The sequence below is a fragment of the Agelaius phoeniceus genome, chromosome 3 (assembly GCF_051311805.1).
Source record: "Agelaius phoeniceus isolate bAgePho1 chromosome 3, bAgePho1.hap1, whole genome shotgun sequence".
Taxonomy (NCBI): domain Eukaryota; kingdom Metazoa; phylum Chordata; class Aves; order Passeriformes; family Icteridae; genus Agelaius; species Agelaius phoeniceus.
In genome coordinates, this window is record NC_135267.1 from 59,223,104 (window position 1) to 59,250,716 (window position 27,613).

Genomic DNA, 27,613 nt, shown 5'->3' on the forward strand with positions numbered 1-27,613 from the left:
GGGAGGGCAGGAGAGCCCAGCGCTTTTCCCTCCGTGAAAACAGTAGCGGATTTTTTTTTTTTTTTTTTTTTCATCCCCCATTCCCTTTTCCTCCCTTCTTCTTCCCGGGGCTGTAATCCGACTGCTCTCTTTGGCTCCATTCCAGAGACAAATCCGAGTGGTTAATCTCTGTTCCCCCCTTTCCCAGCCTCGGGGGCTGGGGGGCGGCGGAGCAGGGAGGGGAAGGAGAAGGAGAGCAGAGCAAGCACCAGCCCAGAGCCGGGCCAGGCCTCCCCGGGGAGGGGCTGAGGCAGCGGCTGGGCTGCGGGAGCTGCATGGAGGAGGGGAGTTTCACAGACTCCTCTGCCCAGCCGGCAGGAGGAGGAGGAGGAGGAAGTTTGGCGATTAAGCGGCTGCCCGGAGCAGCAGCGCACGGAGTGAGCCGGGGCGCGGCCGCGGGCGCTGCGGGGCGGACACCCGGCAGCCGCTGCATGTGCTGCGGAGCGGGGTAAGCTCCCGCACTCCACCCGCACCCCTGCGCCTGGATTTCCAGCGGGAGGAGGAGCGCTGGGAGAGGGCAGAAGACGGCGAAAGGCTGCCGGTGAGCGCTGCCGGGGGCTTTGTTCGGTGGGGCGCGCCGGGGAGGAGGCGGCGGCGGCGGCTCCCGGGGCGGGATGGGAGGTACCGGTGTCCCGCAGCCCCCGAGACCGCGCCGGGGGCTCGGCAGCGCAGAGCGTTCCGTGAGCGCAGCCTTTGTGCGCTGCCCGCCGCAGACACCGTGCGCCCGGCTCCCACCGCGGCCGCCGCGCCGCTTTTGTGCTCCGCCGGGGCAGCCTGGCCGAGCTGCACCCGCTCAGCCCGAGCCTGGGGGCTTCATCGACTTTCTGCGGCGAGGGAGAAGGTACTTCTTTTAAAATATGATACAATTCCATAGGGCCTCAGGTTTTGTGGGGATGCTTTAACAAACCCCCAAAACCCATCCTCTATTTTTAAAAATGTTTTAAAGTTAATGGGATTGTGATAAGTATGGCCTAAAGAGGTTTAAAAATATGATTGATCTATTGTTAAGTAGCAGGAGCTTTGATTCTGTGGCGAGGCAGTGGGGCAGAGCTGCCCTATAGGATCCTGTGTGCATTTCCCCATATCCTGTGCTCATCTTTTCCTTGCTTTGCGGGTCGTGTGTCCCAGTCGCCCCTGCTGGAAGAGAAGCCCTTCATATCTCATCCTTCAGTTACCACTGACAGACCTGAGGCACTCGTTTCCTTCTTTCTTCACAAGCCACACTGCTCCAAGTATGAGGGAAAAGGACCTGAAACAAACTTAGGCGAACGTTCAGCTGGTTTCCAATACGGTCTCTCTCTAGTTGGCTTTTTTCCTCCTTTGATTATTAATTGGCAGGCACAGAAAGAGCTGTGGCCTTGCTTTTTTCTTTAATGTTCGCTGGTACTTCAGCGGTTTAATAACCCTGCCTAGAGAACCTGATGACTTTAAGGTGTTTTGAAAGCTGTGTAATCAGAGCCTACTAATAGTCATCTTTTGCTACTGTTTCGTTCTTGGAGGGAGCAGTCTTTGCTGCTGGAGAGCTGCGGTTCGAATTTCCACAAGCGTTTGTTGCCCGTGCCTCTAGCTAAATTTATAAAGGAATCCTGTTAGCTTGTGTGAAGCTAAATCTGGATGTAGCAACTTCTGGCTGTACAATTCACTGTGGTTGGCAAGGCACAATATATAGCTTCCTTGAGATTTATTTTTAGGGTTTTTTCCCCCTGGTGTGTGTAGGGCACGTAGTTGTCATAATTTTGGGAACTCTTCACCAATGTGTGTGTGGGTGCTTTGGGATGAAAACATAAGAGTTGTGCTAAGGTTAGGAAATGTATTAATAGAGTGCTTGTCTCAAAAATATGAGAAGGCAGTTTGAGATTGGCCTCTTAATGAATATTGGTATTGTTCTCGGGTCTATGCAGATGCTTAGCTATTAAACTTGGACTCTACTTCTGCTCTGTGTTCTCAGTTGGCAAACTAGAAATAGTGCAAAACACTCTGATAAAAGGTTCAGTTTTAAATGTGTTCATTTACGGGAATGCTGGCTGTTTCTCACAGATCTGGAGAGCCCTAAGCAAACAATGTGGACCTGTGGCCACACAACTTAGTGCATCTCTGCGAAGGCATGCTATGATTCTAACACAAGGTGTTAAGGTGTCATTTTTCTTGCTGTTTTACTTTTGATTTTCCAAAAAAAAAAAAAAAAAAAAAGAGAAAGGAAAAAAACAGGTTTGTAGCCTAATCAGTTTGTAATTGATAGTCTTACTTGATAACATCTTGCAAAGACAGCATTGACTTGATTTTTAAGTGGAAATCTTCAAGTAGTGAACCTACTTTGTTGGCAGCTCTCATCATTTCAGGACATCTGCTAATGTGTTCTTCTTCCTTGGGCAGGATGTGAGACTACGAATTAACTGTCTAGAGGCATACTTTGAGACTAAAGTGTTTGATTGTGAGACCATGGAAAAAGGTAGAAAGGGTTTGGAACTAACTAACTGAGTGCTTGGTACCTTCCTGTGTGGAAGTGGGGTGTTTTTGTCTAGGTTTTTTTATGGGGTCGTGTTTTGGGTTTCTATGTAGTTTTGTTTTGTTATTTTATTTTAAACCTTTGTTGTTCCCTAGAAGGGAAGTGAAAATACCTGCTTACTTACCTAATAAGTGGCACGTAGTGAGCTTGGGTACTTTTTGCTAATGTTATTTGTGTAGGTTGGTTTGTTTGAACCTTTCACTGACACAGTCTTTCATGTGGCACCGGTGATAGTATTTCTGTGAAGTCATTTGGAGCAGTACGCATGTTTGAAAGCTTCCTTGTGTGCATTTATTTGGATTGGGCTGTTGTATACCTGTTGTCCTCTGCCTTTCATATGCTTGTGATTTCTTGGCTCCTGTTCAGGAAAGGCTTTTTAAAGCCCTGCTAACCAGATAGGGCTGTAGCAACTGACAAAGGCATTTACTTGAAGTAGTGCTTTATTGTCTTTGAATGCAAACTCAGCAATGCAAAGCTGGTCTGTTTCTCTAACCATAGAACACTAACAGAACTGTAATTTGACATTGGCTTCTGCCATTTTATCTTGCTTTGTGGTAGTATCACCCATACAATTTTTAGAGACTGGTGAGTACTTTTGAGATCAACCCAAAAATGGGGAAATCAAGAAGACAATTACAGACTCTGCTGTTACTAATTTTGAAGAGTAGTTCCACAGATTAGCCTGAGATACTGCTATTGAAAAAAAGGTTATGTACAGAGGTGTCATCTCTAAAATTGTCACTAAAAAGGACCAATCCTAAACCAAAGCAATTCTTAGGGAAGGATACTACAGAATGGATGGAGCTTTTTTATTTTATCTCTTCATTTTTTTAAGAATTCCAAAATAGCAATATTTTAACAGATACTTAGCACAGTTGTTAAAGTAGAGAGATTCATTCAACTGTTGGCATTTATTTATTTATTTATTTATTTCTTAATTTTCTTCATGCTTGGTTGCAGCAGTTGCAGTTGCTGGGCACCACTAAGTTTCTACTGGCCAAGCCAGAGCTGCAGCTCTTGGTCTTGGGAGCATGGGGTTGTGAAGAAGAGGGACCACATTTCTGGGTGGCAGCATGGCCCTGTCATGCACCCCAACTCCATAGGGTCAGATGTGCTGGGTCAGGAAATAATGGGAACATCCAAGCTGATGAAGGGAGCCATTTGCAGGCTCCATTTAGAAGTGTTTCTCAGATTAGACATGTATAGAGCTGTGGCAGTTATAATTTAGGACAAAGGAATTAATCTGATGCATCTGATGCTTTTTTGCATTCAGTTACGTTGAGAAGGAAGGTTGCTGTGTTAAAGAAGTGTTTTATTGACATGTTAAATTAATTATGGCTTTAAGTTACTTTGCCATAAATTTCTTAATTGCCTAATATAGTGAACAGATATATAATATATATCTAGAATATATAATAACAATATATCTAGATGATAATATATCTAGAATATATAATAGAAGATAGAATAATAAAATATGAAAAAATGTAAGTTAATAATGTAATGTCGACTGAAGACATTTGGAGAGATGGTGATCCTCTTATAATAAACTGGATTTTTTTCTGGTGGGGACAATGAGGATGTCTTACCACTACTTACTCTAAATGACATTCTGTTTCTGTAGAGTTAAGAGGGGGAGGTGGGGGAAAAGAATTTTTGCAGCCCTCAGCAAAGTCTGGAGTGACTGAAAGGCTTGCAGAACTGTTGCTGAATGGTTAATTCTGAGAACCTGCATTACTGTCTCTGCACATAGAAAGCAGGACTGTCAATGAGGAAGAAAAAGTGGAAGAAAGTGTTATTCTTGTAAACTTAGAATGCAAAGGATGTGGAGCCTAGATTTCCCCTCCACTTTAGAAAAGCCTCACACACCACAGTGAGTGGTGAAACCACAAAACTGGCCTGGGAACAGGAGTAAAGGGAATGAAGAGTGAAGTCAATCTTAGTGCAGTGGCAACACTTGCTACTCTAAGTACAGGAGTCTTTTATATGTGTGGATAAGAATACAAAAGATGAATGTGAACAGATTTAATAATAACTAAAAGTACCAGTATGGCCTGTTGGTATTAATTAATTTTTAAAAAAAGTGTGTGACAAACTATCTCTTAGTGCTTAAAGTCTACCAAATCCATTATTTTTTTTTTTTAGTTATGGTGGTTGTATCAAATAGGTTAGTCTAGGCTGATTCACCAAAAGTTGAGTTTATATGAACTTGGCCTGAAAAAGGTTTAACTTGAAGTTGATTACAAATACAGGAAGAGAAAGGGGCCTAGTCAGGGAGGACTGGGGAAGGAAATGGAGGGGAAAACTACTTATACTTATCAAGGAGGCCTGAAAGAAGCTAAGTTGTCTAAGTCATGTTACAACTCTTAAACCCACTATCATCTCTTGACTGGGGTGCCTGCTGAAGTACCTGCATGTGGGAGTGGTCACTACCTGTGTTTTCACTAATCACAATGCAGAGCATTGCTGTGAAAATACAAAGCAAGGTGACACCTTGAAAATTTATCTGTAAGAGTGACTTCATGCATTTGACTTGATTCTTTTCTTCTTTCCTCAACATGAGCTCCACTAGTTCTGCTTCCTAATGTTCTCTGGGACCATGATGATTATGCTAGTGGAGGCTGCATGTGTTTTTTATAAGGGTAATGAACAGGTATAAATTGAGCTGGCAGCAGTTTCCCATGTAAACTTTAAACTGAAGCAGTGCTAATTAACTTTGAATCCTTTAAGCCTTGCTTGCCTGCTCCGAGTTTCAGACTGCAAGTGGTGCCAAGCCTCTTCCTGTAAGCATACATTCTGTAGAAACTTGCTTGTGAGCCCTGCCCAGATGTTTTAAAACCTAACTTAATGAATGCTAACATTTAAATATTTGAACCTTCGTATCCATTCAGTGTTTCAGGATCACGCTCCAAGCATAAGTATCACTCAGCTGCTGTTTTCTGCTGATAAGATGTGTGCTTCCTTTCCCTGGAAGTACAGAGCAGAGATAAAAAGTGTGTCATGGCTAGAGTGATTGAATCACCTGCTCATTTGCTTGCTCACAGCCATTGGAGATAAAACCTTGGGGAGAGGATGGCTGTTTGGGTTGTCGTAAGGAGCGGTATTGGGAACAGCGTAACAGCCAGTTTCTTTTCATGGTCATGGCTGACGTCTTCCAGCACTGTCATCTGGGTGTAGGCTCCAAGGTCGACTTATGCCTTTTAATTAGCCCACCTAAGGAGTCTCTAGCTCCTAGATTTAGTGCATAGGCTCTAGTGCTTGTACTTTCTCCTGTCCTTCCCTTTGTGTTATGCAGTTATCTGTAAACATAGACAAGTCTCCTCCCTAACCTCCTGCAAACTCTGGTTTGTTAAAGTATTTAGAAAATGTTTACCCTCATGTACGTCCCCTAAGATTAGATACACAGTCTGCTGCAGCTTCATTGTGTACTGGAATCAGTGTGTTGTTTGGGGGTTTTCTTTCTGTCTTTGTTTCTTTTTGTGTATTTGCATTGTCTACCCCAGTGAGTCCAGATCCATAGCTGATGTCCCAACATGTTTCAGAAAGGCAGAGACAGAGCAGCTTCCTTTCTGCTGCTGCCACTGATCTGTGGTGCTTCAGTATAAAGTAACATAGTGCTTTGTGTCCTTGATGTCTGATATGGGGGAAAAATGATAGTTCCTTCTTTGTAAATAATTTCGGAAATAGGTGAGATGAAGAACTATTTATTTGCATGTCAGTAATCTTTATCACTTCAGTATGCACTGAGCTTTCCACTTATTGTTTTAAACTGAAACCAAGTTACAAATAGCAGAAACTTGGGTTTGGCTTACAAGCAGTATTGGTGCTGCCAAGATGAGCTTGCTTCATACTCAAGTGCTTATGAAGCTTTCTCACTGTTTAGTTTCCAGTTCCTTCTCACTCTCCTGATAACAGGCCTTGTGAAGTTGCTCAGGGAGCTGTCACACCTCAGTGTGTGAGTGATGTCATCATAGTTCATTTGCTTGTGTCACATCACATTCAGTTGCTTGTGGAAGCACTAATTTCTCTGAAGAATCAGCAGTCAGCCTATTTGAGTGGTAGACAAAGATGTATTTAACAATAAATCATTCCTGAATTTGGAGAGATAGTTTGCCTTCCCTCATACTCTACCAGCATGTGGTTTGTAACATCTTTCTGTCAGTCTCTTCTGGTAATTGTCAGTCTCTCTCATGTTGGATGAATCTGAAGTCATAAATCTCTGATTTGCTTTATCTTAGTCATTCTGTGCTCCTCCTGCCTTGAAAAGGGTTTCTGTCTGTGTCCTGCTGGCAGACAGGACCACTTAGTCCACTCCTCACTGGATATAGCCTCTGACAATCCTTGCCTTATCAGGTTGGTTGCACTGTGAGCCTTATGGTATGATGAGATTGCCTCCATCATCTCTTCCTCCTGAGCTTGAACTCATTTAATCTTCTGAGTTTTTGCCAGATTTTTGGGGCAAAGCTGCTGACTTTCTTAAACTCTACCTGCAGTACCAAGCATCAGGCACAGTGTAGATGTTTTGGCAGGCCACTCTAGAATACTGTGATCTGTTATTAAGTGGAAGTAAGTGATTTCTGAGGGCATTAATGACCATTTAATCTCTAAGGTTTCTTTCTGATATATAGAGCAATATCTTGGCATGCTTGTGCTCCTCTGTTTCTTTAGATGACACAGTTCCTAAATTGGTATTGGAGATATCTGTGCTAGGAGAGTCAGTGCTAGGCATATTTCTGAGGTGAAAAGGACAAGTTTTCTGCAGACCTTCCCTTCAGGAATTGTTTTCCATTTTCTTAGAGCCTTCCAGCAGGGAAGTGCAGACCAGAGCACTAAGAAAACCCCACTTTTCTCTTGTGAAGGACAGAGTGGTTTGCTAAGGCACAAGCCATGCTGGGCAGATTTTAGAGCTGATCTCTTGGTGCTTACTCATCCTGGTGATCTCAGTTACTGCAGTTTGCACTTTGCCACTTTACCTGCAGCAGCTCTCTCCTTGGCAGTGTGGCCTGTTCCCAGCACAGGTGTGCTTCCTCACTCATGGCTGTGCATGCTGGCAGGGTCACTTGTGTTCTTCATCTTAGACCTAGGCTGTCCTGCTGCTGTCATGCACACTGCAGATCCAAAAGGATCCATGTTGAAGAGGTTCTTTCTGCAACCTTGCAGCAGAGGATCCTGCTGATAAACAACCTTTGCTCTCAAACACAGATTTGGCTCTTGCACTCCTCAGGCCCCTTTAAAGCAGTTTGTTCATCCAAAGCACAGAATAAGTACTGACTCAGACTCCCACAGGGTCAAAGTAAGAAGAATAGGTGATTTTTTTTGTTTTGTTTTTCTGCCCTGTTTTGGTGAAGCATTGATGTGACTGGGACCTGTGATGTGCACAGGTAGGGTATGGAGGAGAAAGGTTTTCTTCCAGACACTACTGCATGCCGTTTGGATAGGATAGGGGCTGTAGTTGCTTTTCAAGGAAGAATTCTGAAAAAACAAAACCTGATGATCTCATTTGCTCTCTTCAGAAGAAAAGCTGGTCATCAGCCTTTGTTACTGAAGATCTGTTGCTTGTGAGTCTCTTTCATCTCAAGGGAGCAGTGCTGACACACATACCTGACAGATGCACCTGCCCACCCTGGCTGTGTGCATCATGGAGCTCCTGGACCTTCCACAGGGTCTGGATGCTAGGGCCATCTGGATGCTTCTTCATTGCTGCTGTCTTGTACCGATAAGGAGTCTGCCACTAAATGTTATGGGTTTTTTTCCCTTTTGCCCTTTAAATCAATGTCAGTGTTGCACAAAGAGTTCTTTCAGTATTTAATAGAGGATCAGTGATGCCCATCCTCTGATGATTTCAGGAAAATGTACTGGGTTGGTTCCTTTTATTTATTAATTATAAATATTGAGTCATATCAGGGGGTGATTAGTTCTGGTATCTGGGTCACAGTCACTTGTCTAGTGCTGACTTCTTTCCAGGGGACAGTTTGAGGTCATCATAGCAGGGATGGTCTGGAGAAGTTCTGGCAAAGAATCACTCAGCTGTTGACCTTGTCATGCAACTCACCTTTGTGCTATTCAGTGTTGTGAATGGGTAGAGTGAAGGGAACTCCAGGAGCGCTGCATGAACTTAGTCCATGAAATTAGCTTAATGTGTCTGGGAAAGCTCTCAGCTGATTGCATGTGGAATAAATCCGTTTGCTTGGGATGTGGCGCATTTTCCGTCTGTTAATCGGTTCTGTCGTGCAGTGAGAAGGTGCTACAGCGTGTGGCCTTCCTGTAACCGCAAACTGCATTCCTCAGCCAGAAAAGCTGGGCTTTAGGAACTGGCACATAGCTCAGTACAAGTCATGTCAAATAAATTTTTACTTTAGTTCTCCTCTCTGGTGATTAAACTTACACAATGGTTTGCTGTCTAGCACATGTGAACATCTACAAAGAATTTTATTCTGAGCTTTTTTTAGAGGGTCAGTATGTGGAATTGTTCAGCAAGAGTGTTTGTTTTAAAATGCTACAGTATGTGTTGACACAATTTTATTAAGTCCAATGCACAATAAAATCCAAGTTGTAGGGATGGAGTTGTATGGATGTGAGGTGTGGCTGGGGACTAGGTGAGAGCAGGAATGTCAATGAATGGAATGAATGTCTTGATATCCTTCTTGAAATGGAAGCAAATTCCCACCTGTAAGTTTGTGGAACACAATTACATGTAGTTGAGTGGCTCTGGCTTACTGTAGTCTTTTAGCCTGGCTGAAGCAGGATAAGGAAATTCTTTAAAAGCAGAGATTTCAAAGCTCAGACCTCATGATTTGAGGGAGCCCGTTAACTGGACTAAAGTGATAATGTTAGCTTTCACCACACTGAGAGAGTCAGTAGGACACAAGGGTTATGTGTCATTTACACTTCTTAGGGAAACTGAGGTAAAGATAATCTCAGTGACTCCTAAGGGATAAAGTAAAGCACCCATCCTCTTACTGAAAATTATTTTGCTTGCCTTCCAGGTATACTAGAGTATACCTGAAAGGAGCACCTTAATTTTACAGCATTTTGAAAGATAGTTTTCAATCTTATTGGCTTTTAATTTAACATTACAGTGTGAACCCCAAGTTCCAAAGTGTTTTTCACAGGAGAGCCAGGCATTATGGTTCAAGTCAGTTTAAATATCTGAATGCAGGTTTCTTTGGTGCTTTCACTTCTTAAGCTGCTATTTGCTTGATGCTTTAACCCTATGTATTTTCTAAAAGTGATTAAGAAGTAAAGCTTTTTGTTAATAACTGTTAATAATATATTTCTAGACTAAGACTATTTTAAATCATGCAAACTTTTAAAAAATGAAATGGAAATTACAGGACAAATGATGGTATATTTGTTAATCACTTTCTTGAAGGAAACATGCAACATCTTTTCTTCATGGTAGTTTTTCTAGTACAAAAGTGTTCAATTTTCTTATACTGATGGTTAAGAAATAAACCACTGAATTGATATAAAAATTTCACAGCATAAAAAAATTCCTTTTCCTTACAGATTAACCTGTTTTATAGTGTGAGGATAGTAAAATCATTAGAAAACCTTCTTGGAAAAGTTAAAGAAGGCTGATAGAACATTCTGTAGCATCCAAGATCTTGTACTTTAGTCAAATTGGATGTCACTGTCTCAGATCATCAGTTGAGAGGTTTTGAAAGGCCATTGTATGTGCTGGGGGTTAGAGAATATCTCAGCTTTTGGCAAATAATTTTACCCTAGAATTAAGAAACTTTTGTTGATGAAACTACAGTCAAACAAGAGAGCCCCAGTAAAAAGTTTAGGCTTCTTTGGGGTTATCTAGATTCCTGATTTTCATTTATTTATATGTAATGTATATTTTATATATATATATATATATATATACACACACAAAATGTGTATAATTAAATGGTATTGTGGTCCTTTTTTTTTTCTAGGGTTCTTAAAGAAACTGGGTTCTCAAGCAGTTGAAGTTGAGTCCTTTGACTCTGGAGGATTTGAGGCTAGGGAAACTTACATGACAAGTGGAAAGTAGGATGGTAATTATAGGGCACTTTGCATTTCTGTTTTGCTTAATTTACAATCCGAAGTACAGTCAGGTGGTTGGGTATTTGAATGTTACAGCTGTTACAGTCTGATCACAGAAATTTGGTGAGACTACTCATGTAGTCTTCTTCAGATTCCTCGAAATGTTAGTGGAGACTGCTCTGTGTCTTCAGTTGTTAAAAGGAAAAACTAAGTGAAGGAAATAAAATTATTGCTGTAGTTGTCACTCAGTGATATCAAAAGAAAAAATATACTGTTTTAGTCTGTGAAATTGTCTGCTAATTTATTGCTATAAAGATAGCATGGAGAAGGCAAATATATTGATATTTTATTAAAAGAAAATTTCAGATGGATTTGTTTTCTGTATTTAAAAATGTGTTCATCTGTAGATGAACATTATGCCCCATTAGCAAGATTGAATTGATGGCATTACTGTTGAAGTTAAAAATAGACCAGTATTTTTGAAATGTGTTTTTGAAATAAAAAATTTTGCCTGTTTATGATTTGGGTCAGCTAGACCAAATTAACTTGGACACTTAGCAGGGTCTCTCATTTATTCTGGCATAAGAACAAGCGTTGGGCAGAGCTTCCCAGTCTCAAAAAACTGATGGTGGTGAGAGGCCTCCATAGTGTTCCCAGCCAGCTGAATGCCTGAGGTATTTTGCCATACAGGAAATCAATTGCAGCTGAATGTGCACTGTTTCCATTTCAAGTATATAAACAGGCCTTATGATGGTATAAAAAAAGAAGAAAGATATTAAATAGTTTCTTGAAAGTTAAGAACAGGAACATTTGATGTTCAGTTTCTGTGGATTCTTCACTGTCACCTTTGGCTCAGTCCATGGCACGAAAATAGCACAGAAGGAGAGGTGAATTAATGTTGGATACTGTAGAAAAGGGAAACGTAAAGCAATGTCTTAGAGAAATGAAAATAATAAAAAAGGTATCCTTGTTCAGTTCCAGTTGATATTCTGCTGAGGCTGGGAGGGGTTACAAGTTTAGCAGAGGGAATGAGCTCTTTCCCTTGTTAAATCAAAAATCCTCCATTTTTAGGCTTCAAAGCAGGCTAATAAATTTTGTTAAGAAAAAGCTGCACCGCAATTCTACCTAAATAGCTGGGTTTGGTAGGAGAAACACTGTTTTTGTTCAGATATTTATCATGCTTTGTTGACCTTGTGAAAATACCTAGATTTGATGGAGGAACCAGACAGATCACAGTGACCCATGTCTCTGATGTGCTTTATAGGCCACTGATGTTGCTTACCAGGGAAGTGAGGGCTCATTTGGATAGAGGTTTCCAGGCATTAAAGATAATTAAGTTGAAAATCAGCTCTAACAATTTCCAGAAGGAGTGTGGCCAGAAGCCCTTGGGGTTTAGAGCTTGGGAACCCACCAGTACTTCCTTGCTTCAGCACAGGCATATAGAATGACCACAGGCAAGCTGTCCTGATCTAGATTTTTAAAGATATGTAGGTAGGCAGAGGTGGTAAAGGCTCTTAATGGGATTTTCAGAATCACATTAGTGTCTAATTCCTATTCAAAATCTGACTCCTTAGCTTGTCTGAACTGGATTCAGCCCGTGCTATGTTTTATTCAGCTGCTCTTTAGGACAGAATGGGAGGTGTATGTACGGCGAGCGTGACTTAGGGGGAATAAACCAAGGTGGGCCTAGACCCCTGCTGAGCTGTGCAGCTGAGCTCCCTTTTATCCTAATTCCTTAATTTCCACTCTCCTTTCTGCAGAATGCCAGAGACTCAACAGAGGAGAGGAAAAGTGACTCCATTTTGCCCAACCTAATAGCGACATATTTGGTGAGTACTCTACCAGGTAAATTTTTTTACTATTATTTAATTCTTTTTCTTTGACTTTGTTTTAAATGTGAGATGATTTTTGGTGTGCCTCTGACTGAGAGGATTACCATTGGTGTACGGTGAATGTGCCTCAGGTTAACCATGAGGCTGCTTAGTATCCAAACCCACAGTAGGTCACTGTGCTGAACAGGCCTGGCATGTGGGTTAGCCAAGAGAGAGGGTGTTCCTCATGTGCATGCTACTGGGGTTTTATGCTAATTAAATTCAATTTTGGGGGCACCTTAGCAGTTAGGGGAGGTTAACTGTTCAGTTTTAGCCTTTGTTTCTGAAACTGCGGTTTTGCTAAAGATCTGTAGCTGAAATTTTGTTCTGTTGCTTGATTCCTCTCCCTTTGGAAGTGAAAGTGCCACTTTCATGGTGTAGCAATGGTGTCCCTGTGGGGAGGGGGAGATCCAGGACAACTTTGTTCTCCTGAGATTTCCTATGTTAGTCTGTGTCATTTTAGCTTATTTTTTAGTGATTTAATTTTGTTTATATAATCTCACTGCCTGGCAGTCTTGGAGCATCTAAGAAACTTGGGAATGTAGGAAAAGCAGGTTTACATGCCATGGAAATGTAACCTGATTGCAATAACTGATTTCACTCATTTGATTATCTGAAACAAATCGACATTCCAGAAAACTTCTCAATAGGGCTGGAAGGAGAATCTACAGAAAATATTAAATAAGAGAGCTTAAGGCAAGATCCCTTTCTCCTCCTCCAACAAGAAAGATTCGTAGTGCCAACCTAAAAGAGTCTTTTCTTCTCTCTGATAAAAGCAGACATTCAGTGGCTGACAACTCAAACACTGCTATTTGGAAAAACTTGATGCCTTATAGGTAATCTACTTCACTCTTTGCAGTGCTACTGTTGAAACCAGTGTAGCATAGATAAGTTTATTAAAAAAGAAAATAAAAAAGGTTCATTATGTTAATTGACTCTCTGGCTTCTGTGACCTGCAGAGGGAATACTAATATGCTATATTACACCACTAATTAGTAATATTTATTCCTTTACCTTACTGATAGTGGGGCTTGTAATATAATTTTGTAGTATGTATTTATGATGCAATTATGTTCAAATGTTTATGAAATTTTAGAAGAATGGCAACTTTATTTTGACTCCAATGCTTTGAGATTGCATAACTGTAATAGAGAGACACTTGCAGGACTCTGGAACACTAGATTAAAGCTTACATCTGACAAACATTAGTAAGATCTTACTTTCCTTTGGATCCAAAGGAGAACAGTCTCTGTAAGTAGAAAAACGTTTTGTGGAGACTGCAAGAGGAAAGACCAGAAATTCCTCTTCAGCCTTTTCCAAAAATAGCAAGATTTGAATAAGGTTACATGTTTTAACATGCATTAGAGAAAAATAATTGACATGACCTAAATTCAGTACACTAGTTCTCTGTCTTGTTTGGTGATAGTTAATTGCTAGCATATTTTTTTATCCACAAGCGCGGAGGGGCTGTACATTCCCATCTTCCACACAGGAAATAATTTTATTTATTTAGCTTGAAGTTTGTGCATATCCAAATGCATGCAAAGTATTTGCCTAGTGACCTTAGAGTGAATTATTTGCACAAACTCTCCCCCTTTCCTGATCTCCATTTCATTTCAAGTGTGCTGCTTGGCCTTGGTTTTGAGTTGCAGTGGTTTTATTGTGTTTTCATGATGAACAGAAAAGCTAACCAGACCAGCAGACTCAAATAACCTCTTTTCTGAAAGAAGAGATAACATGGATTGTGCCTGTGGCCTAAGATGCAGAGGATTTCCTAAGATTCTTTGGGATCCCTGGCAGACAAGCATTCACTGTGAAGTGCTTCAAAAAATTGTTGTGTCAACAAAGCTGGAGTGTGTGGGAATGTATCAGCTAAGGGGATAAGGCATTCAAGGACTAGATGAAGTGCATATTGTAAGGCATTAATTTTGTGGGAAAAAATTAAGAAGAAACAGAAAATATAAGGACTGGTGTTCCGTAAAAAGTAGGAGCTTAATTGTTTAGGCAGGTACAGCTTTGAGGGATGGATATTGAATCTTACCAAATAACGGCCAGTAATTTTTCCAAATTTTCTTTGTATGTCAGGCTTAAATCTGGAACATCTAAGAATATTTTCAGTCTGCAAAACTTTTGGGGGTGGTGGGGGGAAATGTTTTATGAAATTTGTTTCTATTTCATTATTATCCATTTGACTTACATAACAGTATTGTTTGTTTTTAATTGTTTCAATAAGTTGGTGGTTAGAATATCTTTAGAAGGATTAAAAAGGGCTTCAGCATCTATTAAATCATAACATGTTGTTGCAGGGAAGGAAACATTAGTTCAATATACTTTATTCTGACAATTCCATGTGACTTTTAATATGCAGTGTGTTTATCCTAAAAGTCAATACATTAAAAAATTCCTTGAGCATTTGTGCATCACTGAATGCTTTGTTTAGGTCATGCCTTTAGTGGTGTGAGTGCTTGCAAATCTGTGTGGGGGTGGAGAGGAATGATCCTATGCCCACGTATGAGCTTTTCTGTAAGTTGGGTCTATTTTTGGTATGCAATGAAGCAGAGGTACAGAGTGAAAATAAGGGTTCAGTTGCAATGTGAAGGCCTGTAAAAGCTTTCCTATTGTGGGAAGTGCCTACCAAGCTGTTAGAGGAGTTGCATTAGTGTCCATGGGAATATTTGGAGTTTAATTTAGCATGCTAGATTAGGGCCTAATACCTTAATTAAGGCTCACATTTTTAATAAGTTTCCTGCAAACCCTTTGTGGCTGACTACAGTTGTGGAACAGACATAATATAAAGCCCATCTCTAGGGTTTTCTGTTGTTGGCAGTTTTATGAAAGCTGTCATTCCATTTCAGAGTGATGAAGCTGACCAGCAAACGCAATCTTTAATGGAAGGATTCACAGATCTTGCTAGACTTCTTAAAAAATACTAATCCAAATAATTTATGCCAGTGATGTATTGACATTCTATGTACCTAGTACATTTAGACTAATGTTTTTTAAAAACTGTGATAACTGTTTCAGAAAAGCCTTTGTTAATTGATAAAATGGCATTTCCAGGTAGAGGCTGCTTAATTCTCTTGTCAGTTCCCATGTTTGGGATTTTCTGCTGTGAAAAGGACTAAATTAATTGTCTGAAAAAAATCAGAAATAATATAATTAGGATTTTGTATAACTTGTAGGCAAAGTGATTTAATTTTTAAACATTTTTATATTAAAGTGTTGAACAAAAATTCTTTTTTTTTTTTTTAAATCCAAAGAAACCAGCTTACTCACGCCTCTCTGCTTGCCCCCGCCACACTTGCTCAGAGCGCTGAGTCCTTTCCCGCTTCCATCCCCTATTGTTGTGGTCAAGTGACCAAGGAGAAGTCTACACTTCCTTTTGTGTCCTGTAGATAGAGCTTCTTAATTGATGACTGCTGCTTTCTGGCAAAAAGGAAATGAATGGGCAGTAGTGATTATAGCACATCTGTTGTTTTCTGGTGAGCATCCTGTACAGCAGTGAAACTGTCTTGAAGACTACTTTTTTTTCCCTTTTTTATTCTTTTTTTTTTTCTCTTGGCTGTTTTTTTGCTGGTTGGTTGTTTTTTTATCCTGTTCAAGACTAGTTAATAGAGAGGGTACAGGGACAGTGTCGTTCCTTTATCACAGGTATAGCCAGAGCAGAAAAACACATTGCATACTGGAAGAAAATAACTGACTTTTCAAACAAGTGTTTTTTACACATGCATACGCACACACACAATATTACAAAATCTTTATGGATGTGCTGTGTATTGGTTGCATGTGAGTCCTGTCTTCATAGTTGACTGCCTTGTAGATTTAATACTCCAAAATCAAGCTGGAAATGGCTTCCTTTGGGGAAGGGGAGAAATAAGACAGCATTCATACCAAGCACCCAAAAGCTGAAACATTCACACATCTTTCACTACATTTTCTAAGATGCCATTTCTAAGTCTGTGATACCATTGTCCAGCTCTTGCCTGTGCATCTACTGCTTGATCTGTTGCAGCATAGCTCTCAGAAGTGCTGAGAAACAAACAGGGGAGCTCTGTAGTGTGCTCCTGCTCTCCCAGAGAGGAGGTTGGGCATTTATGAAGCTCCTTACTTGTTTTTAGAGATGACAGGGAAAGAGGTTCTGGGGACAGATGAATGGTGAGCTATTGGTAAGTGTCTGGCCCTGAGAGAAGAATGAGACTTGATGCTGGGGAAGACAAATGTCTAGAGAAATGATTGAGGAAGGCCAGTAAATCAGCTGGGTGAAGTAGGTTATGGTAGCAGAGTGTACCACAGCTTGTCCCTTCCATCATACCAGCCATAATTTTTCCACAACTTCTTTTTAACTCTTGTATTATAAAGATGTGAAAATGGTATGCACTCTATGCAAACCCTGAGTGTGCTTCTTGACCATTTTGTTCTCTCTTGCCATGCAAAGTGCTTGAAAAACCATTAATTGAAAGAGCTCTGTGAGTCTCAATTCTTACCACTTATTTAGTTGTTCTTTGTTCCTTCCTTTTCTTTCATCCTGTTTAATTGCACTATTTCTTGTAAGGTGCCAGTACTCGGCTTTTGCACAGACTAAACACATTGGTACTTGAACTAAGGCAGTTTGTGTTGGGCTTGGATGCAGCTGCTTAGCTAAAGTCAGTGAACTGGGTAGTGCTGCCCTCTTCCTTGGGGGTTTCTGATGGGTATTGGATAAAATAGGGGTTTTTTTCAGCCCTTTCTTTTCACTTGCAATCCCGTGAACTGCTTTGTCCCTGTCCTCTTAGGAGAGGATCCTTCAACAAAGGGTATGTTGAGATATACAACTTTCTATTCATACGATGCTGGAAGCTTACAGCCATTCAAAGGTTTTTCAAATAACAGATGCACCTGGCCACTAGAAATGGGAAAAGTGAGAGAGCATTCTGTAGGTGCACATGAACATGGCTGAACACAAAATTTGTGATAACAGAAGTGAATCCTGCTGCAGTTAATGTCCCAGGTTAACCTTTAGTCATTCCTTGATCAGAACAGAATTCAGAAGATGAAAAAGCAGGTGACATAAACCCAAATTTAAATTAAAATTTAAATTGGGTGGGGTTTCCTTCTACCCATGGTAAAACTGGGGGTTTTTTTCCCCCAAAGACTTATCTAAGAGTAATTTAAGCAACTAAGTAATCCTTTTACTTTCTGAGTGAGATACACAAGACCCTGTTCATGCCTCTGAAGCCTTTTAACCATTTAGCCTACCCCCATAGGATTTCAGAATTATCTTGCATCTCTTGGCAAGCATTATGGTGTAGCTAAATATTAGTCATGGCAAAAGCCAAGTAATACAGGAAAAAACCTACAGAATAATTTAAAATGTATTTATTCTAGTTTTTGTAAATCCCGTTTTATGGATCTCTTAATATATTGAGCTTTATAAAGAGTGCATTATTAAGAAATATAATATATTGTTAATGTGAGCTTTTTACAATTCTGAGCACTACATTGATAGATTATTCTGCACCACTTGAATTACTTGTGAGAAACACTTGAATATTTGTGTCACTTAATGTATTCAAATTACTATATACAAGTTTGCCAGGATGGTTTTATTATCGAATCTTGTCTTTGAGAACAGATGTGACTTCTTTTATCATGAATTTAAGATGCAAAACATGATGTAGAGCGTGACTATAGATTGTTTTACAAAATTTTCAGAGACAGCTCTTTGAGTACATATGCATTGATGACTATACACACAAGCCAAAATCCTATTAAAAATTAAAAATACTTCTTCCATTGAGGCAGCTATTCATTAAAGCTTGATACATAGCTCTTCAGTAAAAGAAACTTCAACAAGACCTTCAACCTCTAAAAGAAAGATTAGCTACTGCTTTTATCAGTACGGGCATCGCTTTGAAGAAACTGAACATCTGGTTTCCTTCTGGGAGAATTATGTTCTGTCCACTTGACCCTTTGTAAAAGTAAATATTTTTATTAGTTATGTTATGTAGGAATTTGAAAAAAAATTTAATAAATGAAAAAGCCCCAACCTTTGCATATTTAGCTTCAGTTACAGAAGTGCAATACATCAAATGATCTCATGTTCTTGATTAATGACTTTCTATTGTATTAAAAATTATACCAGTATGGAATTTGATAAGAGACATAACTTTTTCTTTGTTTTCCTTTTAATAAGAAAATATTTCTTTTTCTCCCTTGTTCCCTCCCAGAATTATGTTTGTCAAACCACAGACATTTCAGCCCTCACTCCTTTCGTTCAGCTATGGCTGTAAACTGCACTTCCAGGGTAAATCCACCTGGATGATATTTGCTTTCCACATAATTTAAATGTGTAAAGTTACTTAGTAAAAATAGCTATATGTTTTGGCTGTGATCAAACAGAGGTTAAGGTTTATTGGAGATGTAGATTCTAATCCTGTTTTCAACGTAGAATAGAACGGACTGTAATATTGTAGTTGTTATATTTATTTCTTCTATGTAGAAATACACTTCTTAGGAAAAATGCCCCCTATGCATCACAGGTTTAAACACAAATGTTACTTGTTTTGTGCTGGTATGAGAGTGAGTGGATATCTTTAAAATACACAATGCAGCCTTTTAACTAAGGAAAGGCATTGGACTTAATGAAATGTTACACTTGAGAAATTATTTTACAAGTCAAGCCAGTTAGGAATTTTTCAGCCAAAAATATTTTGTTGGAAAACAACAATTTATTGAAAACAGAACATTTCACGCAAGCAGTTTTTGACAAAACTATCAGGAAGAGAAGTTTTTCAGATACAGGATTGTAAGAAAACCTGTTTCAGTTCCATGGAAAAATAACAATGTAACTCAAGCAAATACTATCTCTCTGGAAAGCTCTGTCTCTATTTTTAATTATACTTTCTTTTTGAATTAGAGTCCTTCAATGTTCTCTAACTCTTTATCACAAGGAACACGGCTATTTTCAAAATTCTACTTTTTATTTTTTCATTAAGTGGGAAAGATGGCTTCCTAGTTGATTCTAGTCTACTGACGTTCATATTTGGAAATTGTTCCTATGGAAAAGAGTCTTCCATTGTTTTAATGCAAACTTGCTGACAAATGGCAGACGTGGCATGACTCAAGTCATGACAAATTATTTCCTCCGTTCTTTTTCATTCCCCATTTGACATGTATCAAAATCTGCTGGTCAGTCACTTGTCAGTGAAGTTAAGACTTACTCCAAATTCTTATAAATTTTATTTGTCCCTTTTGTTGTTGTTATTATGATTGGTCTAAACTGTGTTGCTTATGTAATAGGCACTGTAAGTGCCTGTCTCTTTACTGGATATGCCAGGGTTGATGGTTTATTAATCTTCAGGGTGAAATAAAGCCTTTCAAAAGACTGTGTATCAGAGTAGACAGCTTTTGATCAAGTGGGTTGCAGGATAATTGAGCAATGCTTGTGCCAAATCTGTCTAGGATCTAAACCAAAAATACAGAGTTTTTGTGTTTATTTTGGGAATAGGTTCGTAGTTGTACGTTTGCCTTGTACAGCAGTATTTATGAGAAATGACATTGAAGTGCAGTTAAACAGCACATTATAATATAAAATGTTACTGTGTCTCTGAAGCACATCTGGTAATGCAAGATGTAAAGCTATTAATTTGGTCAGGACAATGAGTTCTTTATGAATTGGGGCTAGCCCATTGAAATGAGTTTGCTCCTGAATTAATGATGATGGAGGGTGGGGAATTTGGAGTAATGACCATCTGCTGGGTTGTTGATGTCCAGCAGGCTTTAAGAGACAGAGTGACGCCTGTGGTAACATGCTTGGGCAAATCTTAATTTCTGTATTGTTACTAAGCATAGAACAAGGAAACAAAAGATGGGTGAAACTGTAAAATTTAGGTAATTTTTGCATGAGTGAGAGGACTGTCTTCCAAGGGTTGAAGCTTACTATTATTCTCCATTCTTGAGAACAGCTTGATTTGATTCCCCCACCAGCCAGGAGAGATGAGAGGCAAAAAACCCAAATGCTTCTTACTCTGGGGACTGGAGGAGCCCCGCACACGTGCTGTTGTGCTTCATCTCCTGTGGTGCAACAGTGCATATGTGATAAACTGAGTCCCCAGCTCTTCATCCCTGTTGCCATTCATTCCATGCACCTAAATGGCTTCCCAAGATGTAGTTTATCTGCCTGAAACTCTAATCCTCATGAAGCTCTTTAACAGCCTTTCAGCACCAAGAGTGGTGTACATTTCTTGGGATTGTCAAATCATATTTTGTCTTACCCACACCTTTATGAGACCTAAAGATACTTGAGTAAATTCTGTAGTGTAAATAACTGTATAAATGAGGGAGGCATGACATTCCCCTGCACAAGTAATTTCCTTCCCTGCTTTCTTGGATATTAGTCTTCAAGGTGAGTGACATAAACTGCTGCATGCTTGCTGGAAATGAGATTAGTAGCTGGGGGGTTTTCCTTAAAATGAACTGGCAGTACTGGTACAAAAATGCATGCTTCTTTCTGTATATGTGGAAAGCATAATGTAAACACACATCTATTTATAAGTAGGCATCATACAAATACCTTAATATCTCTATAGTATCATGCTTCCTGCCATTGATCTTTATCACTAGAAGTAAACAAATAAGTTTTCCTTGATGATTCTTATATGTTAATCTAGGATTGCAAACCTCTACTTCCAAAAATGCTGCTCATGGTAGATATCTTGAAGATTACAGCATCCATGGTGTTCTGATATGATTGGGTGGAATATTTTCAAAGTATATTTCATACTTTGTATGAAGTGTTAGTTTGGGTATAGGGTTTTCCCTGCAGTCTACAGTAGCAGGCTCCCACTTGGGAATAGATGGAGTGCAGCCTTCTTGGGGGAGGCTCCAGTATCCCAGAGAAAAAGTGGAATGTAAAACACTACCCAGTAATCAGGCACTGGGAGAGCTGTGGGCCATCTTCTTCAGGCTCTGCATTTGTAAAGCATTCAAGTGTTCTTCCTAAGAGATTTCTTTTCCTTTATTGCTGCTAAAAGACTGATAGTCTTTTTTTCATTTGGTATCTTCTTATGATCTTGCTAAGTGTGCACTCTGATGCATCCGTTAAAGTAGATCTTTGATGGAGTTTTTGCAGGGTAGAAAAAGAGCAAAACTGCAAAACAAAAAAGCAAAACATGTGTGTGGTTGAAATGGACTTTATTATCTATTTCCATGTTAATACATGCTTGAATTTGTGAAAGAAAAATATCTTTTTGTAGTTACTTCTCTGAAAAATTGAGCAGTTCTCTTATTTCCTTAGAGAAATATGCTGAATCTTCAGCTTCAGAGATTTGAGGCTGGTAGTTATAGGTAATCTGTTTTAGCTAGTAACTTTAGTAGCAAATTAATTAATAAAATAGTTGAGTTTCTGTGTAAATTTTGCTAACAGTTAACTTTGGAAAAAGACAAAATAAATCTAGACATACTATAAAGGTTATGCTAATTCAACCCATCAGAGTTTACATGATTCAAACCTCGTTCCTTTGTTTTGTAGTTTTGTTTTTAGGGTTTTTTTGCCCGTTTGATAGTAAGAACAATTTGAAAGAAGTACCACATAGTTTACATGTTTTAAAATAGATCAAACTTTTCTTAAATTTAGGGGTAAAAACTCAAAGCTGTCAAAAATAACAGGTAATTTTGAAGTTTGGTAGTTGCCTTAATGTTCACTATATTTGCTTTTATTAAGTACCCTGGGTTCCTGTTTTCCACCAGTTGGGGTAGATGCTAAAATGACTGAACAGTTTTTTTAAAAGTTTGGCCTTTGTTTTATAACTGTGATTCATTGCAACTTCTTCCCAAACTTTAATGGTTTTTGCTTAAACGATATTATAACTGGATTTAAAAAGAAAATCTGTAGCCCCCAAAGCACAAAAAATTCTCTCCCCTTAAGGATCTGCTTTACATTTCATGCTGGCATTTGGCTGGAAATAGCACAAGGATGCCCAGACTTAAACTTGTGTATGGAACAACCAAAAGAGGACTTGGCTTGCTACAGGAGAGCTGGGCAACTGCCCCTGAACTCTGCTTGTGCAAAAATCTCTTGCTCTGACACAGTGGAAAGAGGCATCCACCATTTGTTGGATACACTGGAGCTGAAAGTTGCAGAGAGAGGTTTCTGGAAGTACAGAGACAGAAAATTATGCTTCTTTATGAAAGGTTTGTATCTGGTCTGTTTTAAAGGTCAGAACTGAAAGGTGGAAGCAAACCCTGACCCAGTGGCATATGCATAGGGGAAGAGGAGTTCAGTTGCATGTAATTATACTTTCTCATCTGCAGAAAGTATGGTTGTCTTTTTTTTCTTTCTTCTCTCCCTGTTCTGCTTTTTATGCCAGCGTTTTTCTGTCTCTGTCTCCAGTCAGAGTTCTTTAAATCTTTGAAGTATGTAATAATACACAATTAAGAAAAAATTGTTCTAAACTATGTGTCAGTAAGTTTTTATGAGCATAGGTGGCCTGAGAGAGGAATGCTGTAAGGTTATACCAGTGTAAAATTCAGATGGGCCTAGGAGTGTTCCCAGGCTGAGAGAAGATGGTCTGTGATGGCCATGTGTGCTGGTGTGATGTTGGGAAATGACAGCCTTCTCCACAGACAGTTTCTAGGCATGACTCAGTCCCTAGTGCAGTTCAGCCATCACTTGAGAGATGGCTTTTATGTACCCTGTTTTGGAGACTAGGATTATTCATTACCGCAGAAGTCTTATTCTGTCCCAGCTTGCTTTTGCACCCAGGAGCACTTTTTGGGCACGTCTACTGCATTAATTTAAGAATAGCCTTAGTTTTTCTGATTATGAAACCCTGCAACGTGACCTCAGCATTTATTCAGCATCAGAGAATCTGCAGGTTGGTCCAGAAATCCCATGAGTGTTTTCACTGTGGGGAAGATCAAGGGTCACGTTTTATTTGATGTCAGCACATCTTCTCAGTCAGCATTTCTCTGAAGATTTTTAGTTCTTTGCTTGGGTAAGTTTACTCTGCAGAATTGCTCTTGTTTATTTCAAAGTGAATTTCTGGATTGGTTGCTTTGTAGAGAGAAATGGAGGAGTTTGGAACTGGGAAAGAGGAAACAGAAGAGTTTGGAACTGACTTGGCACTTTGATATGCCTTGGTGGGTGAACACATAGTGGTGACCATTGGGGGAAAAGTGTTTATAGCTTGGTGGTATCTCTGGGAATACTGCAAGGCTGTGGGAACTGTGACAGGATGAGGAGGAGATCAAGTAACTGTCATTGAATTTAAAGGGAGCAAATGCTACCCCCTACTCCTCTTGCTTAAATGCAGTAAGGCTTAGAGGCTATAGAAATTCATTTGCTGATCAGATAGAGTGATTCCTTGCTTTTTGTGGCAATATACATAGCTCTTAGTGTGTGTTTGAATTGCAACAGGGACTTTTTCTTTTTTTCCTGTAGCCCCACTGAATAGGCTGGCATAGTCTCAGAGTGAGGCAGGGCCAGGTGGTTTCCTCACTCTGCTGTGCCTCTTGCTGGGTTAAGTGGGAACCTGGTGTTGTTAGTATGCACCCTGTGTGCCTGTGTTCCTCAGAGGACAAAATATGGGCTAGGCAGCAAGAATGGAGGAGCTGGGGTTTTTATGTACTAAGGATGGTATTACATAACTTGAAACAGCATTATTGGAATACTTCTGTGTTGTTTCAGTAGATCAGTGCTTAATATTTGAATGAAACATTAAGGTTTATAAATGGTTAGTTGTGTGTCTTGGCAGTGCTTTAGGTTTGTTCCCCACTTACTAAACTCAGAAGGGTGTTTTGCAGAAAGTTCACATAAGTTATTTCTTCCCTTAAAAGTGGAAGAAAAGGAACTTTCATCTGAATTCACCGGGCTTAGCTCTGAGAATTCAAAAGGCTTTGGAAACTGGCTGAAGCTCTTGGTACTGACTTGAGTAATATCCCTTTGAATATTTACTTTAATCGAGCCTGTTTAGAGATTCCTGCTCACACCCTGCCCTTATTTTTGTTGGTTTCCAGTACTAGATCAAATGACCAATGAAATATAAAGCTGTTTTCTTAAAAATAGGTTCTTTGGACTTGTCAGTGGTATTGCTATAGCTATAGGTATTTGTTTCTGTGTTTGAAAGATAAGTCCAAGTTATTTATTTTATTTTCTGAGAAGGTGAATGAAGTATCAAGGTGCACAACAGCTCAGACTCCATGCAGTTGTGGAGAATTACTTATAAACAACTGATTGATGAAACCATATCTCTTAGACTGATGTAGAAAGGAGAAAAACATTCATCTGAAGGAAACTGCCTTTCCAACTATAATACTCTTAAGTCATGTTATTTGTTTCCCCATGTGTTTTTTCTGAATGGAAGTAATATTTTGGTCAGGGGCCAGTGAAGGTTTGCATTCGGCGATTCAATCTTAAATAAGAAATTTGGCTCTTCTGGGAAAGAATAGTAGAGATAAGAGGCTTTATATATTTATATAGAAGGAGTTTCCATGTCTAGAAAATTCAGCAGTTTAACCCAAAAGAAATGTTAATTCAACAGCTTGTCACCTGCTTCTGTCAAAATGGTTATTCAAATTCCTTTGGAAATTCTGGCAGGTTAAAGATTGTTACTGTGAGTGGTTTCCCTTTTACCAGTTTTAGTCTCCTAGACTCTGTACTTGTGCTGATCAAGTACAAGTGCTGAAATAATTTCCTTTCCATTTCTAGTCCTATTTCATCTAATATTCCTTATTTTTTCTAATGAATGTATTTAATGACTATATAAATGCATGTGTTCTGTCAAAGATGAAGCATGAATGTAATTTGAAACTGTAGTTTCTCTGTGCTCTGCATATGCAATTCAGTGCCACAAAAGCCAGTTGGACTATGCCTGCAGTTACAGAACTCTAAATTGAGGACATACTTTTCAAAGCTAATACACAGCAAGAGGGCTCTGGCTTCTCCATCCCCACTAGTTGCAGTGTTCTATAGATGACTGCAGGCTTTGGCTCTGGAAAGCATGTTGTTTGCAAGCCATGCTTCAACAGTTGCACTCTGGAGTGGCTTGATAAATAGTGAAGTGTTTTTACAGGAAATGTCCCAATCTGAGTTATGAGGCCATTCATTTGGGTAAATTGCAAGGGAATGTACTCAATGCTGGTAGCTTCTGTTATTAATTTCCTCTTTTTTAACATGTGTGCACAGTGTGTATATAAATATGTATACATATATACACATAGATGTATGTATTCCCAAAGCAGGGTGAAGGAAAAGCTGGAGGAATGTGAAAGGGTCCTACAGTCAGCTGCCTGAGCCAGGGCTGGGGGGCTGCCAGCTTCGGCAGCGTTCGGAGCCTGGAGTATGTCAGGGCTCAGAAAGCTTTAACTGTTGACTCTTTTATGTGATTTGCTGTGTTGTTTCCTAATGTTTCATACTCTGTGATGAAAACAAAACCCCAAAATTTTCATTAATGATACTTCACTGCAGTCAGAAAGTTAGATGGACTTTTTCTGATGGCTGTGGGTAAAAAGCCCGCAACAAACGTGTTTCAGAGGGCATGCCTAAGTAGTTATGCATGGCTGTACTCTGGCTAGCCACTCAAATGACAATTTCTGGAAAAGCCAACTGAGTATTACTTGTCTAATAATTATAAAGTCTACGTCTAAACCTCTCATTTCAGCAGTAATGCCATACTCAGGCAATTGCAGTTGAAGGAGACACACAAATGGGCTTTGTAGGGGCCCGTTCTCCTCATGGTGCATCTGTGTCTGAGTCTTTCCTGATAGATGTAACGGTGTCACTGTGTGTCATGGAGACAAAACTAATGAAGGATCTGCATATAAAGCAATAATTATCCATTATTCTGGTTTTAAGTAGGCTTCCCCTCCATGAACGTTCCCCTTGTTAGCAATGCCAAACCAAACATTCCTTTGTATCTCCCCCCACCCCCCCCGCTTTAACTCTCCTAAAGAATTTGCACTTGACGGGGAAAATATCATTCTCTCTTCTTTACTTGGAATTAAAATTGTTTAGGAAAATATTTAAGAAAGTAAACTGACTTTCTGGACAGTGCTGACATTTTTGTCTTTCATCAGTATGACCTTATTCTGGAAGTTCTGTGGTTTTCTTTTACAATGAGGTCTGAAGTTATTTCTTTGAAAATTTGCAGTGAATCCAAACATATTGCAAGTATTTTACAGAAGAGGTGTAGCAACCTAATTGGAGTTGATGCATACTAATTTCTCTACTGTTAGCCAAATTGGAAGAAAAACAGCAGTGCTTTTAAAAAATATGCGCATGAGAGGATAAATTTGTGATTTTAATTTGGTGCAGAGCAGCATTTTGTGGTTTGCTGTTTTTTGGTTTGTTTTTATTTTGGGGGGTGGGGAGGAGCTTCCAGAAATGTGTTGAAGTGCAGAGAAGAAATACCCCTGAAACAGCTGATTTTGAATAGCACTTTTCTGTATTTATATCCTTGAAAAGCATTGGGCTGTTCAGTACTCTTGGAGTATTTGCTTTTGGATGCACCTTATCTCTGTCAAGTTGTCAGGGTTTACATTGCATACTGGTTATGTGAGTTGAGGAAGATGTCATTCCCTATCTCAGTGCCTTGACTTTGGCCCTATACAGAGTTTAAACACATACAAATTTCATTCTTGCCATAGATAATAGCTTTCTACTGACCTTGACAATAAGGAATTTCTCTGTAAGAGGGCTATGAAGTTGTAATTTAAAATGAAGCAAGCCCCAGAAAAACCTTCATAGTCCTGTGATTTCAAGAGAAGCTACCCTGCGTAATAGACTCAGCCTGATGTCCTTACTAAGCAGATGGCAAGGTTGTTTCCTTTCTTCTGAGTGAGTGTGACAAAGTTAGTGAACTTTAGTTGGGTGTCAAGAAACTTCCTGAAGCAGAAATGAAAAAGACAAAAAGGAAGTGTCAGAGGGTGAAACACTTGCAGACATGGTAAGATTGTTTCTACCATTGTTAGGTCAAATTTTTCAGATGTATTGGGATTCACTGGTATGTTATCCATCACTGTAATATTTATTCAGCATGTAGGACTAGATTCAAGTAATTTAAGGCTTTGCATATCATAGTTTATTTTCACTGTTATTTGACTTGTTTGCTGTAATTGGATTCCTTGGGCTCTAACAACAGCTTTGCTTCCTCTCAGCCTGTTTTGATTTTATCTCTTCCATGAAATGATGCATTTACCCATCAGT

General features: G+C 39.5%; 1 protein-coding gene across 4 annotated transcripts in view; it reads left to right on the forward strand.

The window, feature by feature from the left end:
* Positions 1-265: 265 nt before the first annotated feature.
* PLEKHG1 (pleckstrin homology and RhoGEF domain containing G1) overlaps positions 266-27,613 on the forward strand; it is a 125,291-nt gene continuing 97,943 nt past the window's right edge. Inside the window, exons 1-2 of one of the 4 annotated variants that reach the window (XM_077175369.1) lie at positions 266-580; positions 12,322-12,406. The gene's annotated coding sequence lies outside the window, so the exon portion shown is untranslated. Of the gene's footprint in view, positions 581-756; positions 881-12,321; positions 12,407-27,613 lie in introns of those variants that run through there. The other 3 variants (XM_054630321.2, XM_077175370.1, XM_077175368.1) reach the window with 3 other exon arrangements.